This window comes from Amblyomma americanum, chromosome 9 (genome assembly GCF_052857255.1).
Source record: "Amblyomma americanum isolate KBUSLIRL-KWMA chromosome 9, ASM5285725v1, whole genome shotgun sequence".
NCBI classification, from domain to species: Eukaryota; Metazoa; Arthropoda; class Arachnida; order Ixodida; family Ixodidae; genus Amblyomma; species Amblyomma americanum.
The window spans coordinates 35658551-35675334 of record NC_135505.1 but is presented as its reverse complement, the minus strand read 5'-3'; the positions used below and the strand labels follow the sequence as shown (position 1 = coordinate 35675334).

Genomic DNA, 16784 nt, shown 5'->3' with positions numbered 1-16784 from the left:
TCTTCTTATTTTTTTTTTCTGCAGCAGTAGAATTTTCATATCAATTTATTTCTCTAGGTTACCAAGTATTAGTATCTCTGAGCCTGGTAACGAATCAAATTACTGGAGATGCTAGAGTGCTGTCGGTTGTCTCAGAAAGCCTGACTTTGTGTTCAGATTAAGATGCATTCAGATTAAGATGCAGGCGTACCCAGCTGTGTTGTAAATATATGTAGATAGCTATGAATAAAAAAGAAAAACTACGCAATAATTCAAACTTTCATTCACACATCGTGATAATGAACAGGGGCAAGGAAGGAGGCACCTCAAAGCGTTTTTCGGTGTCTTCCTTTTTGTCCGTGTTCATCGTTGCACTGTGTGAATGAAAGTGTAAAATACAAGCTCATTGAGACACTGATTTCAAGCAAATTATAGCAAGTGGGGTGCTCTATGTGAGTAGCATTGATTTACTATAATGCAGAAGACAGTTGATTTACCGCTGAGTGTCACATATATTAAGGAGCCTAAATTAAATTTTAAAGGAAAGAGGTGTAAAGAAGACGACGTGGATTAACCGAAATATAAAGAAAATGAAGAAGCATTCGGTGAGGTGGAGAAAGATGATTGGTGGAGAAGAATTCGGTGAGGTGGAGAAAGATGATTGGTGGAGAAGAGAACAAGAAGACGATGATGACGACAAGGCTTACGTGGACTAACGCCAAGGCTATAAAAGGGCGAGGGAGATCGCGGCACAGGGGGGAACAGCAGAGAAGAGGAGGCTCTGGCCGGTCAGGGACACGTTGGCTGGAAGAGAGCGACGCCGGCCACTGCTCCGGTGAGCTCGCGTTCTACGGCTTCCCATCGCGGACTTTCTGCCGTGCCTGAGCCCGTTCCGGGGAATCGATGGAGGACGCTACCACCTGCTATGGCCAGGTGTGTCTCCAGCGCTGTTGCCACCCATCCGGGTGCTGCCCCCAACGCCAACAACGACATCACCTCCACGGGCGCTTGGACTGGGAGCTTATACGACGGAGCTAGCGATGCCACCACTGACGGCAGCCCAAGCATGCCGAACGCTGCCTCGACGCCGGCTACTGGATCGATACAACGCCGCAGCCGCACCGAACCAACCGTGAGCACGAACGCCGACCACTAATAGCAGAACGCTAGCAGTAGACGCTGGCAGCAGTGTGCCCGGATCCCGTGTATTTATAGTCTGAGTTTTGCGTTAGTTTTATTAATTTTGTGTTCTAGTGTGTATGTCACGTAGGGTGTATTAAATGTGCTTTTGTGTGAGTACACCTGTCGCCTAGTCGATTCTTTCGGTCCGAGTGTTATTCGGGGAGATCCGTGACAAAGATAAGTGGCGATCCTGAGCCAGGATTCATCTGCTTGTTTCTTTTTTGATTTGTCACGGATCTTTCTGATCTCTCGACGGCAGAAAGTATGGATTTGACAAGAACGTTAGAACTAGCGCTGAAGCTAGGCTTAAGCAAGGAAGAGGCGATGCGTCTCTATGACGAGGAGGGAAACAGGCAGAAAGAGGAAAGAGATAGGCAGAGAGAGGAAAGGGCGCAAGCACGCGCAGACGCTCGCGGCGCAGATGAGAGAGCTCGCGAAGCAGATGAGAGAGCTAACGAGGCAGAAGAGCGAGAAGCTAGAAGAGCCCGCGAGGCAGAAGAGCAGGAGAAAAGAAGGACAGAACGTGAGAAAGTGTTTATTTTGTGGAAACAGGCGCATGTCGCGGGAGGATATGAGGAGATCACGGACAATGATCAGCGTTCCTTAGCGGGTACAGAATCTCCTAGACCGGCCAGAGTTTGCCCAAGTAAGTTGATGGCTCCCTTCTGTGACAATAAAGATGATCTGGACGCATATCTGCAACGATTCGAGCGGATAGCTTTGGGGCAAGGCTAAGAGCGAAGTGAATGGGCCACGGCATTAAGCATGTATTTAGTCGGAGAGGCACTGAATGTGTTTGGAAAGATACCTGCTGCTGATTTCATGGACAACGAGAAATTCAAAAAGGCACTCCTTCACAGGTTCACGCTTACGGCAGAGGGTTTTCGTGAGAGATTTCGCACCGCGAAACCTGAGGATTCTGAAACCGCTAAGCAGTTTTCCTGCAGGCTGACCAACTACTTTGATAGGTGGCTTGATATGTCAAACACAGAAAAGTGTTTTGAAGAGGTGCCTAACAAGCTGGTCACAGAGCAATTTTTAGCGTGTTGCAGCTGAAAGCTAGCGCTATTCCTAAAACGAAAGAAAGTTGTGTTCATTCGAAAAGTTTGCCGGCACTGCAGACCAATTCCTCGAGGCTCAAGGGCTAATTAGAAATTTAAATAAGGCCAAGGAGGAAACCCAAAAGATCCCATAGACAGATGCGGCAAAACCAAGAGCACATGGCGGTGCATATAAGGTTCAAGTAAGGTGTTCCCTCTGCGGCAAAGTGGAACACCGTGCAGTTCACTGTCAGACTAGTAGCGCCGCCCAAAAAAACACAGGTTTTGTGTCAAGGTTACAAGAGGAGGGGTCGTACTCTGGATGAGTGCCGATACAGAACGCAGGACCGAGCTGCATGCGTTGTCGACTCTAGAGAAGAACTTTTCAAGCCACCCGAAGTTCCACAGCTTAAAGGAGAGCAAACACCGCCGAAAATGAGGTGGTTAGTGGAACACCCAAGCCGAAAGCAGCAATGCCAGTGGTGGTTGGAGAAATAGGGGACCGTCCTATATTGGTGCTTAGAGACAGCAGAGCCAACACAGTCTTGGTTTGGAAAAGCCCGGTGAAGGACGAGGATATTACAGGGGAAGCGTCGGTCGTCACTCTTGTAGACAGCACTGTAAGGTACCTTCCTGAAGCCAGGATTCTAGTGTCCACGCCATATTATACTGGGCAGGTAGTGGCAAAATGCGTAGACCAACCCATTTACGATCTCATCTTGTGAAACACTACGGGTGCAACAAGTGTCGAAGTCCCTGATCCCGATTGGAGGATGCTCGACGTTGAAGAACATCCAAAGTAGGAAAGGCCCGCGACAGCTCAGACGGGTGCAGTCATTTGCTCGTCGGCAGTGGAGACAAGAGCTCAAGCGACAGCCCGAGCAACGCAGCGTCCGCTCTCTACTCCTGTTACGATGTGCCTGAGCGTATCACCGGGCGAAATTGCAATTTGGCAAAAAGAAGACCTGAGCTTGAAGGCCTGCTTGGAAGGAGTCGGGGAAAAGTTGAAAAGAAAAGTCGTACGTCATTCGAATATCAATTGGTATATGGTCTTCTGCACAGGGAGTGCATATTTAGTTCAGGAAGGCGGGTCCAGCAGCTGGTGTTACTAAGAGATATGCGAGAGACCGTGCTACGCTTAGGACATGACGCCATTATGGCCGGGCACCAAGGTGTTCAAAAAAGAGCGTCTAAGATCACCGAGGAGTTCTTTTGGCCGGGTTTTCAGAGCGACGTCAAGCGCTTTGTTCGCTCATGTGACATATGACAGCGCACAGTTCTGAAGGGAAGAATTGGTCCCGTACCGCTGGGCACGATGCCAGCCATCGACCTACCATTTCAGCAAATGGCTATTGGCAGTGTGGGACCCATCTCTCCAGTATCCGCCAAAGGCATTATATATGTGCTTACTCTGGTCGACGTGGCCGCTCATTATACTGACGCTATTCCACTCAGAACTATTGACAGTATCCAAGTGGCAGAGGGTCTTGTGGAAATGTTTTCGGTTTATGGGTTCCTGAGAGAAGTTTTGAGTGACCGGGGCTCGAACTTCACATCGGAACTTATGAAGGAGGTTAACCGCCTTTTGTGAGTAAGGCAGTTACTGACGACCTCTTACCATCCCATATGCACTGATCTTGTAGAGCGGTTCAACGGCACCGTCAAAAATATGATCAAGAAAATGTGCCACGAGAGACCTACTGATTGGGATAGATATCTTCCAGCTATTTTGTTCGTTTACCGCGAAGTACCGCAAAAGAGTCTTGGTTTCTCGCCCTTCGAAGTGTTGTATGGGAGAACCGTTATAGGTCCACTAACAACACTCAAGGAGCAGTGGACTAATGAGGAGATTGCATCAGATCTCAAGCAAAACATACACATAAGTTTTTGAGTTGCGGGACATGTTGGAAGAAACATACAGGCTTGCACATCAAGGCCTGGAAAAGGCGCGCGAATGCTATAAGTGCTTCTATGATAAGAAAGCCACTCACAGGAATCTGAATCCAGGAGACAAGGTTCTCATCTTGCTAGCCACGGATCATAAGTTACTTATGCAGTGGAAGGACCCTTACCATGTGACGCAGAAGAAAAATGACAGGGATTATGAGTTATTGATAAATAACACAAAGAAAGTTTTCCATGCAAACATGTTGAAAAAGTACGAAGAAAGAGTTCCCGTACAGTGCGTCCCCAAGGTAGCATGCTCGGTAGTAGCCGAGGAGACAGATGATGTTGTCGAGGTGCCCACCTGTAGTGGGAAGAAAATTGTAGGATGGGATAAGGTGCTAATAAACCACAATTTGAAGAAATACCGAAGATCACAGATAAAGGCCTTACTCCAAAGCAAAAAGGCTGTGTTTTCTGATATGCCGGGCAAAACGGATGTCATATTGCGTGAAGCAATACCCACTACCTTTAGCAGTTCAAGAAACATTTTAAATTGAGGTGCGGGATATGTTGGAGCTTGGTGTGATTGAGAGGTCGCCGTCGGCATAAAATGTGTCTCTCGTGGTTGTCAAAAAACTCGATGGTACTAACCGACTGTGTGTAGATCTTCGTCGGGTAAATGAGATCATAGTATCCAATGCAGAACCCATACTATGAGCGGACGTGGTGTTCGCGAAGGTGGCTCACAAAAGTTTTTTTCTAAATTTGGCGTAGCTAAAGGGTATTAGCAAATACCAATGAAAGATTAGTCTAAATAGAAGGCCGCCTTTTTTTGTGCTCGGCGGGTTTATTTGTTTAAATTCATGCCTTCTGGTTTAAAGACCGCATCTGCAATATTCACGAAGCTGATGAGGAAGGCTTTTTGATGGGCTCCAAAATATAGAACACTATATTGATGACATCCTTGTGGCAGCAGATACGTGGAAAGAGCTTGTAATTACGCTGGAAAAACTAATTTATAGAATTCAGCAAGCCAGGTTGACCATAAGACCGGCAAATTGTTAGGTGGGCATTGGAGCCATTTCTTTTCTCGGACACAAGCTGGGGATGGGCCGCATCGCGACGAAAGACGGCATATTGGACAAAATACAGCAGGCCCAAAAACCCACGACAAAGAGTTAAAGTCGTTCCTGGGTCTAACGGGATACTACAGGGACTTTATTCCCGATTATGCCCACATAGCCGACCCGCTTGTCAAACTTACTAAGAAGGGAGCAAGGAATAAGCTGAATTGGACTGCTGAACATGAAAATGCATTCGTGATGTTAAATGGCATATGGCAAAACCGTCCGTTCTGCACGCTCCGAGTCTGGATAAACGGTTAGTGCTTCGCACTGGTGCATCAGAACGAGTTTTAGGAGCAGTACTCCTGCAAGAAGAGAATCGCGTGCTACATCCGGTACTTCTTGCTAGCAAGAGATTATTTGCTAGTGAACGCAACTACTCCACTGTTGAAAAGGATTGTTTGGCGGTGGTGTGACGGTAAAAAATTCCACATTTATCTTTATGGGAGACATTCATGATTCAAACAGATCATCAGCCGCTTGAATACTTAACCAAGGCCAAAATGAACAATAGTAAACTCATGAGATGGAGTTTGGCGTTGCAAGAACACTCATTTCAGGTGGAATATATTAAGGGCAGAGATAACGTTGGAGCGGACTTCATGCGTAGAGCCAACTGAACAGCTCTATTTATCTCTGGGATGTATCTTGTTGTTGCTGTGTTAAGGTACCTCAGGGATTTGTCTTGTTGTTGTTGCTTTTGTTGGTGCTATGTGATTATACAAGGAAGGAAGTCTGTTGCGGACACCAGCATGCGTATTAAGGACTCTGTACGGACAATGGCAAGGCTGTGTTAGTGTTCTGAAAACCCGTTTGGTGTGCTATGTTAGTGGTGTGCTCTTGGTGTGTGCTGGACCTCTGCGGTGTGCTGTTTGCTGGATCCAGAATCGCCACAGAAGATAATCGGCTGGCTGGATGGCTTGAAGTTGAGATGACGTGAGCAGTTTTTCATGGAAAAACTCGAGAGAAGGGGCCCTTGTCACATATATTAAGGAGCCTAAATTAAATTTTAAAAGAAAGGTGTGAAGAAGATGACGTGGATTAAACGAAGAATAATGAAGATGAAGAAGAAGCATTCGGTGAGGTGGAGAAAGATGATTGGTGGAGAAAAGAAGAAGACGACGACAAGGCTTACGTGGAGTAACGCCAAGGCTATAAAAGGGCGAGGGAGAGTGAGACACGGAGGGGGGAAACAGCAGAGAAGCGGAGGCTCCGGCGGGTCAGGGACACATCGGCTGGAAGAAAGCGACGCCGGCTACTGCTCCGGTGAGCTCGCGTTCTACGGCTTCCCATCGCGGACTTTCTGCCGTGCCTGAGCCCGTTCCGGGGAATCAACGGAGGGCGCTACCACCTGCTACGGCCAGGGGTGTCTCCAGCGCTGTTGCCAACCATCCAGGTGGTGCCCCCAGCGCCAACAACATCGGCATCACCTCCACGGGCACTTGGACCGGGAGCTTATACGACGCAGCCAGCGATGCCAGCCCAAGCACTTCAAACGCCGCCTTGACGCCGGCTACTGGATCCATACAATGCCGCACCCGCACCAAAACAACCGTGAGCACGAACGCCGACCACTAATAGTAGCACGCTAGTAGTAGACGCTGGTAGCAGTGTGCCCGGGTCATGTGTATTTATAGTTTTTGTGTTTTGTGTTAGTTTTGTTAGTTTTGTGTTTAGTGTGTGTGTCGCATAGGGTGTATTAAATGTGCGTTTGTTTGGGCACACCTGTCGCCTAGTCGATTCTTTCGGTCCGAGTGTTATTCGGGGAGATGAGTGATACAGAGGCATTGCTAGTCGTATTGAATGTGTACTACATGTTTGCACCATTGAGCCAAATTTAATAGCAGTATTTGCTAGTTGGGTCTTTGCTCTGGGATTAATATAGTATATTTTACACAAATCCTTGATTTTGTTCTGTTGTTCTACAGGCATTGTGGCTACACAGCAGGAGTCAAGCTGCTTTCAGTGAAATGCAACATATTCGACTTTGTCAGAAATGATGCACGCTATAATGCTAGGGGCCTGATTCTTGACTATACTGCAAATTTTGTTTATCAATGAAGATAAGTATGCTCGAGGGGATGCTTGTAGCGCGACAAAAAAACACAAGAGACAGAGACGAACGGGACAAGCGCCACTCTCAACTGGTTTTATTCAAAAACACGATCGCAACATTTATACATTTCCCCTTCTTCTTCAAGAACATAATCACCCGATCCCACATGCGAATGACACGCAAATATCACGCTTGAATCAAATCAGTTTATCTAAAAACCTGTACTCCTTAGAAAACATCGTCACCGATACAGGTCAAGGAGTACAGGTCAAGGAGTACACCGTCAAGGAGTACAGGTTTTTAGATAAACTGATTTGATTCAAGCGTGATATTTGCGTGTCATTCGCATGTGGGATCGGGTGATTATGTTCTTGAAGAAGAAGGGGAAATGTATAAATGTTGCGATCGTGTTTTTGAATAAAACCAGTTGAGAGTGGCGCTTGTCCCGTTCGTCTCTGTCTCTTGTGTTTTTTGTCGCGCTACAAGCATCCCCTCGAGCAATATGAACCAACTCGCCCAGCAAAATGTTTTATTGAAAGATAAGTATGCTTTTGAGCAAATGTGAGCATTTTTTCTTTCTTTACAATAGGTGCTTGCTCTTCATCTTCCGCAAGAAAAGAAATAATGTGGTTATTTGCATGCTCCAGTGTACAATCATGTGAAAAATTGACACTGCGAGTGTTTGCCACACTATGCCTAACTGCGTGCAGGTGCCATCTGATGAAATGCTCGAGCCATCAAGGCCGGCGCAGCGAGATTGGTGGATGTTAGTGCACCTTTCTAGACATCAGGAATGCTTGCCGTTTTACACCATATGGTGTGCACTCGCAGGGATCTCTTAATTTTTCTCACGATAGTACGCCCGAACTCAAAGCGTCTCAGTCAAGATGCACAAGCCTAACGTTCCTTTCCGGGCAAGCGTCTCTGAGCGCAATTCTTGGCCGTTGTTTGTAACTACATTTCTTTGGAATCATTAGTCGTCACTTCGTGTAAAGGATCCGTTTCTCGTACCTTATTTTTAGGCAGTAACTGATTTCCCCCGAAATGAGAGCCTTGCATAATGTGATGGTTTTAGCGTCGATGTGGTTGATTTGTTTTATTCTCTTCCACACTTTGAACTAATCCAGTATGTTCAGCATTGTATTACGGATACAACGATGAATGCGTGTTCCAAAATGAATGTGGAATCACAAAGGATTCTTTCTGGAACTGTTATCTTACTCCCTGATTAACACGTTTGTTGAGTGGCGTGGGCGACTTTATATGCAAAAATCGGATGTGTACATAGGTGCCAAGGTAGCTCCCATTCTCAGTAAAATTTATCTAAGCCGGGTTGATATGAAAGTTGAGACAGATCTAGCCGGTTATTGCATACGCATTTTCTATTATGTGGACGATTACCTGGTGCTGGCTAGGTCCGTGAAACCCGAGTTTTGTCAAATGTTTTAACATTTTTGCACGTAATGGGTCGGGGGTGAGGTTCACACGTGAAGTCCCTCAACAAACAGTCTTGCAATTTTTTTTATTTAAAATTGTCTTTTGAACCCAACCATGTCTTTGGCAGTATTCTCCTAGGAGTGAAAAGCCCCTTTTTAATTACAGGTCCATTCATTCAATGCTTGTAAAAAGTGGCATCGTTACTGGATGCTTAGGCATAGCAGTAAAGAAATCTTGTTATCATAAAATGATTCCCAGTCTCTTAGGCCAGGCAGACAGATGTAGGGAAGCTGGTTTCCTGGAATCAGTTCTCGTTTCGAGTACAGACAGTCTTCCATGCGCTGAAATCGTCTGCAGGTACCATGGGGCTTGAAAAGGGTTCGGAAGAAAGGAGGAGAAAGGTAGTGATTATGTCATATGTCCACACGCTGTCTCACCGGATTAAAAGAGTGTGGAGCAAGCATAGGGTAAAGGTTCTGTTCTCTGCACCTAACAAGTTAGAAAGAGTGGGGGCGGCGGTTCAATGAAGGCATGAAGTGTGCAGAAGAAATGCTTGCAACATAAATCATGAAAATAGATATGTTCCCTGTAAGACTGGCGTAGTGTATCAAATGCGCCTGTCCTGTGGCCTTACCTACATAGGCCAGACTGACCGCTGCGTTAACGTGCGGCTCATGGAGCGCGCTCATTTTTAAGAGAGAAACTAACCTAGCTAAGCATTTTTTCACAGGAAAATGTACGCCGTTTTTTATGATACTGATGTCTTGTTCGCTCAATCTCACCAGCGCAATAGAGAAGTAGCTGAGGCGTTTCATATTATGAGAAAAAGTAATGGGTGCGTGAGCACGCCATCTCTTACATTATCGCTTCGACAAATCAATATGCTACATAGTGCGTAGCGGTTCTGCAGATACGCACCTCCTTTTAAAGTGGTTTTTATTCTTGCACTAGCACTAGGAGTCTTGTTGACACTGTGCATGTGCGCTGTTTTTTCGTGTGTACATATATATATGACGTGCTTCTTCCTAATAAAAATTTGTTGTAAGTTCAGCGCTGGTTGGTGTGTCTCGTCTTTACTTGGTCCGTGTGCATTTGCGCTTTTGAACCACCACTATGCATCAACACCAACTAGCGCAATCTGCAGTTTTTCTACAATTTACTTTCTTCGTCACGCTGTTTCGGTTTCATCTGTCGAACGATGACTGGGGCGTGTAGTTGGTGTTGAAGTCACGTGAGGCGTAAAAATTGGTTATACTATTGCTGGCAGGTCATTTTTTGTCATTCCAGGTCTTGGAGAGGCTGGAATAAATGTAGTGAATTAAAGCTGCATATCAGCGATTGTATTAGTTTTTATAGTCGCATCTTGTGACCAAAACATGAACTTGACGACAGTCGGCGTTCGGTCTATGAAACCAAAACAGCATTGAGAGAAGAAATTCAATTATAAATTTTTTAGCGCGTAATAGACAAACACCACCTGGTAATTCATGTATTTTATTATCTAACGCATCGTTTGACAAAAGAAAACAGGCAATAAATTTAGGTGTCTATAGTCCTTTAATTGCTCATGCACCTTCCGGTTATTCTTATTATGGATATTTATGGTTATTATGGTTGCGGATATTAATAGCAAAATAAATTTGATGATATTTCAAGCATTGCGCGTTGTAGCATTGCATATGGTTATGAAGCATTTCCTGGAAGATGTGACTCTAATACTGTGCAAAGTGATTTTTATCCACCATACTGAATATCTATTTGATACGTGTGTTTATTTGTTCACTTCTACATCTGCTGTGCAGCGCAGAATCCCAGCAGCCACCATGGAAGGCATCAACAACAGAGTGGCTGCGTTCCTGCGGAGGGCGAGAGACCGGGATGGCGGTTGGAAAGCTCGGATGAAGGGTGGTGGACCCTTTATCCCAGTAAATTTTGCTTTGTAAACAAGAATGCCCAAAAGGTCTTGCAAAAACAAATAAATAAATAAGAAGCATTCTTACTTGCATTGTAATGTCAGCTATGTGGAATGTAATTTCAGTAGTAACATGTACAGAAAAATACTGATGAAGTGAAGAAAGCCTCTCTGGGTTGGCAAGGTGGGCCTTAAGTCTAATTGGGTCGGTGGGCCCAAAGGCATACAGCTATGGGTTCTATACGGGTTATCTATGTTGACTTTCCTCAAGTGTCACCTAAGAAGCCCACTGGGGCCAGAACGTGCTAGCACACTGACGCCTAGTACGGGCTAGCCCAAAGGGGCCCAGAACGGGCTAGCCAAAGGGGCCCGGAACGGGCTAGCCCACGGGGGCCCGTTACGGGCCAGCCCAAGTGGATCCAGCGCGGAGCTTTGTGGGCCTATGCAGTAAGCTCACTGGTCTGCCCTTGAGGGTCCCCGCCGATGCCGAGTTGCAAATCCCGCACATATTCCACGCCAGGCCCCTATGGGCAGCCCGTGCCGGGCCCACAAAAGCCCACAACTCAGAGCCCCATTTGCGCTACTGGGGCACCTTTAGATGTTTGGCCACCTCGTAGTCTGCGCTTTCGCATGAGGCTCATGGGGTTCAGCTTTGCGGTTGTGCATGTCCGGGATAAGAGCATCGTTACAGCAGATTTGTAGTATGGAGCCCCGATTCAGAGAAAACATTGATGTTCATGCGCTGAATGTTGGCCAAGTCGCAACGTTCGTTTCTGGCTGTTTGACAAATGCCGTCGAGGCTAGCCCTTTTGAGCGAGTCAAAGCTGAACAAGCAGCCGATGAAGTCTGTCAAGCTCTCGTGAAATTCAGCAGGGAAGGCTGGCCAATGTTGTCATCTCTGTCGATGGTCTTGCGTCCATACTGGCAGGAAAGAGCAACGCTGACAGTCGCTGAAGGCTTGCTACTCAAAGGTGTTCGGCTGGTGATCCCACATAAATTACGCACAGAGGCCTTGATGCGCTTGCACGAGAGTCACTAAGTAATTGAAAAATGCAGAGCTCGAGCCAGAGAGTCCGTATAGTGGCCTCGGTTGAGTTGCCAGCTTAGAGCATTGGTGACCGATTGCTCAGTGTGCGCGAAGAACATGGAACAAAAGTCGGAAAAAATAATTCTCACAACCGCTCCACAGCGCCCTTGGCAAAAACTAGGCGTTGATCGCTGCCATATTGAGGGAAAGTCGTATTTTGTGGTCGTAGATTATTTTTCTAGATACCCAGAGATAGCCTTGCTGTTTTCGACAAAAAGTGCCACTGTCTTTATGCATCTCAATTTTTTCTATTGAGGACATGGCATACCAGAGACTGTCATGTCGGATAATAGAACACAATTTGTATCTCAGGAATTTCATTCGTTTGCCCGCGACTATGGCTTTCGCACTGTGACGACGAGCCCCAGATACCACCATTCATATCGGGAAGTAGAAAGGGTGGTCTAAACAATTAAACGCCTCATTATAAGAGCTAAAGACCCCAATTTTTCGCTGGTAGCGTACAGAGACACCCCAGGGCCACTTCGAAAAAAGCCCTGCAGATCTTCTGATGGGCAGGCGGCTACGCACAACAGTTCCTGTCCCTCGCAAGAGCCTTCTGACCTAGAAGGTGAGCCTGAAAAAGTTCAGAGGTCGCAATGTAACCATCCGACAGCGGCAGCGTAAGTACTTCAATAGTCGTCATAGGGCTCTTCAGCTGCCAGTCCTCAACCAGGAGCGGAAGTATGGGTGACAGACTGCAAAGTGAAAGCGCGAGTCTTGCGTCTTGCACAGCTTCCGCGGTCGTATGTAGTTAGAACTTCTACTTTCGTAGTTCTAGAACGAAACAGGAAATTCTTGGTTCGCTTTGTTTCCCAGCAGAATGACAGCGAGGAAGGAGGTAGCTATGAGTTTCCGCAGGCATATGTTAGTTCGGTAGAAATGGAACGGGAAACTAGTCCATCTACTAACAAGGCACCTGTCGATTCATCTAGTACTCCCTTGTTCTGAACTGACCCTGCTGGATATAGAACGTAATTTGGCCATCATGTCCGACCGCCAGATCGATAAGGGTTCAGTAACTGACTGTTATTTTGTTTTGGGCATTGGTTGCTTGGATTAAAAGTGTTCATCTTTTGTTGGCTGCAGTGCCAAGTTTTGTTCCAAATGCCGGTGTATCTTTTCAGAAAAAGGGGACATGTGCTGATAGCGCCTGTGCCGTGTGTCATGTGTCTGCGTTATCGGGCGCTTTCGCCCTGATGTCTGAAACGTTGTCTGTCCGTGATGTAACTTGTCACATCAGTGCTTTCTATATAGATATGCTGCTAGCCTGAAATAAATGTTGCTGTTGTTATCGTGCCCGGCATTTAAGTCAGGTTCAGTTCCTTCCTGCCCGCTGCCCGGCTGCACTCGGCGTACGGCAAGGGCTGCAACACCGCAAGCGCCGATAGCGCGGCAGCGCTACCGCGTCACCAAAAGCAAAGGCATCCAGGCAAAGGAAGGTGCTCACAGGCCACATTTTTCCTCCTCTCCGATGAAGAATCAATGTTGACATCACACGACAAGCCCGCAAAGCGGGAGAACAGTTGCAAGAACATCACGCGTAGTGTCAACACCTTCACTGCCATATGACGTGCGTGGTGAGCCGCGTACACGATTAGCATCTATTTTTTGACATGTTGAATGAGTCCTTTTTCCCGTCTCGTTAGCACAGAGAGACCAGCATGGACGTCGAAAAAGGAGCGTTGATAGATCGAGCGTGCACATCTTGTTCTACAGTGGCATCAGCATGCGGCGTCTTCAGCTGCGTTGCTTGCACAGAGGATCTAATTAAACTCACTAATTAACATATGGTTCAGGACAAAGCGCTGGAAATATGGCAGCAAGCGGGAATTCCTTGGTATCATAAGCAAACATTCCGGACTCCATGCTCTCACCACGCTTGTATGTAGCGAATTTCCAGAAAAGAAAACAAAGGTGTAAGAATATGGCATGTGAGAAATCAACAAGATGGCTCACAGAGCCGCAAACCAGCTTATGTGAACGCAAACGCATGATTTCGTGCGCCAGGAAGCAGGAAAACGTGGAGAAGCACACGGAGTCTAACGAAGTATGCCCGCCAGCATTCTGCGTTACTTTCTAGGAAACTGTCTGCTAAGCCGCACGCTCAATCGAAGCACAGTTCCGTGTCCCACATTTAAGGCGCACGCCGCACTAGCTTTTATGCGGCTTTGTTATCAAGGGGGGCAAAAAAGAGAGACGGTCTCACGCTCTCTCAGAGTACACTCTCGAAGCCGGCGCGCACCCAGGCCCGCAGGCAATGGCAGCGCCGCTACAGCGTAGAGCAGACGCTCCTGAGCAGACGCTCGGTCTGAGCGGCGTGTAAACTTTTGACCACCCCTTTACATGCGAAGTGCCCGCACACCTAAAACCAGGAGTCCGTGCACCAGCAACACAAATTATGGTGTACAAAAATTGCAGATTTAAAAAAAAGGCAAGACAGAGTATGCGCGCTCTCTCCATCGCTATCCCACCGCAGAGAACTTTTATCTTTGAGGAAGCTCCAAGAGGCTCATTTAAGGCCTTATCTTTAAGAACTTGTCTTTAATTGGTCGTCGAAGGCGCTATACATTCGAGGAAATGCAGAATAAACTTTCTGGCAGAAATATATGTCCTTTATAGACAGTTCAGTAGCTTCGAAGGAAATACGGCAATAAGGCTGTAAAATTCCTGGCGGCCATATCCCTTTCACATTTTGGTTGTTAACACCAGATATATAAACATCACTAGAAAAACAGGCCAATATATTGGCTGAGCGTTTTGCTGAAATCTCAAGTTCGTACTACTAAATAAACACATTCCAAAAGCACAAAGTAACAGCAGAAGCCCAAAACCTTCCTTCTGGAGCAGGTACGGAAAAGGACTGCAGTGAGCTGATTACCCTGCAGGAAATAAGTAAAACATTATCCTCCGGCAAAAGGACAGCACCAGTCCCAGACAATCTGCATTACGCTATATTTTCCCATCTCTCCGAAGTTGCCATTTAGGCTGTGTTCAAATTTGGGCAACAAGGATAATACTCGGAGCGTGGGAAAAAGCAGTCGTAGTACCTTATCTGAAGGCCGCAAAATGACCAACTGTTCCTAGCTGTTAGAGACCTAGAGCCCTCACTGGCTGTATTGCAAAATTATTTCAAAGTGCTGGAAACATCAGACTAACTTCCGTGCTTGAATACCGGCAACCTTTAGACATGCATCAGTGTGGATTTAGAAGCGCATGTTCAATCAGTGATCACCTTGCCCACCTAGAAAACATCGTCCACGAGGTCTTCATCCACAAGCAGCACTCTATCGGGGTCTACTTCGGCCTGGAGAAGGCCTATGATACTACGAGCATGTTCGTGACCAGCAGACCTAAGTATTCGCGGCAGGATGTTGAACGGCTTGAACGACTTCTTGGCTAGCCGCACATTTCGAGTGCGCCTATAGAAGCAGTATTTTTTATGATTTTCATCCAAGAAAATGGTGTATCATAGGGACGTGTTCTAAGCACGGCACTCTTCATTGTAAAATAAATTATATAGCTAAAATAACCGGTAAGCCCAAAATGTATTCTGATTATGTATATGACCTACAATTAGCAAGCACTTTTGTTCCAAAATATCTACCTATGAGGGTCAAATGCAAATCACACTATATAAACTGGCTGCCTGTGCAGAGAAAAATGAAGTCAAGTTTTTTCCTAAAAAACACTGCTGTTCTGTTCATATTGCGACCATTCCTGCAGGTTATTCCTGATAAACACGTGAACCAAACCGCACTACCAGTTAAACAGCCACAAAAGTTTATAGGCGGCACTTTTTACAAAAAACTTATATTTCTGCCCCACATGAACAACCTTAAAAAGAAAGCTCCCGGGAGACCCAGCCGGCGACGAAGGTTCTGGCGATGGTGTCACTGGTGGCGTCAGGCAGAAGCAACGCTTCGGGCCAGCGAGTGAACCGATCGATGCAAGTAAGAAGGTATGATTGTCCTGCGGAAGGTGGCCAGGGACCCAGGGTATCGGTGTAGATGTTGTCAAAACGGGCTGACGGCGGACGGAACCAGCCGAAGGGAGAGATCATGTGTCGCTTAGTTTTAGACTGCTGGCAAGCCAGGCAGACACGGGCCCAGGCGCGCACGTCCTTGTTGATGCCGGGCCAGACGTAACGTTTTGTGAGAAGATGGTGCGCGGCGCATATTCCGGGATGGGACAGGTCGTGCAGGGCATCGAATACAAGACGACGAAACGCAGAGGGGACCAAAGGGTGCGGAGTGCCGGCCGCAGTGTCGCAGATGATTGAGACGAGGCACGAAGGGAGGAAAATTTCACGGAGAACCAGTGAACAAGGGTTCTTGCAAAGGCCCATAACTTCCAAGTCAAGTTGCTGCGTTTTTGCGAGCGCAGCAAAGTTGAGGTTCAGTGGTGGAGCAGCAGAGGAGCGGGAAGCAGTAACTTGCGACAGAGCATCAGCCGGAGCATTGTCAAGACCTTGCGCCTGTCTGATGTCGGTCGTCAATTCTGCCACGTGCTAAAGCTGACGAATTTTACGGGGCGAAAATTTACCGCTCCCCGATTTCATGGCAAAAGTAAGTGGATTGTGATCGGTGACGATGTGGCATTACCGACCTTCAAGGGGGTGCTTGAAATGCCACACGGACATGTACATGGGAAGCTCATGGTCGAAAGTACTGTAGCAGCTTTCGGCAACGGAAAGCTTGCGAGAGAAAAAGATAGAGGGCTCCAAGAACCATCCACGAGCTGGTGGACCACGGCTCTAACGCTGGAGTCGGAGGTGCCGGTCATGAGGCTTAGGGGTGTGTAAGGGCGCGGATCAGGAAGGAGAGTCAGGTCGGATAGCTTCGCTTTGGTGGCCTAGACAGAATCCAGAGCAGCTGAAGACCAAGTCAGTTGTGCGCAGTTTGTTTTCTCGCCTTGAAGCATGTCCGTCAGTGGTTTGAGGAGCGCAGCACAGTGAGGGATGAAACGGCGATAAAAATTGATAATGCCGAGAAATTCACGGAGCTTGACGATTGAGGCAGGCTGAGGAAAGTTTTGAATGGCCCGGACTCCTGATGGGAGAGGCCGGAATCCGGAGCTG

The 16784-nt window shown here is 47.0% G+C and overlaps 1 pseudogene; it reads left to right on the top strand.

Moving 5' to 3' along the window:
* The window catches only part of LOC144103291 (uncharacterized), a 39032-nt pseudogene extending 23925 nt beyond the window's left edge, over positions 1–15107 (top strand).
* Positions 15108–16784: the final 1677 nt, after the last annotated feature.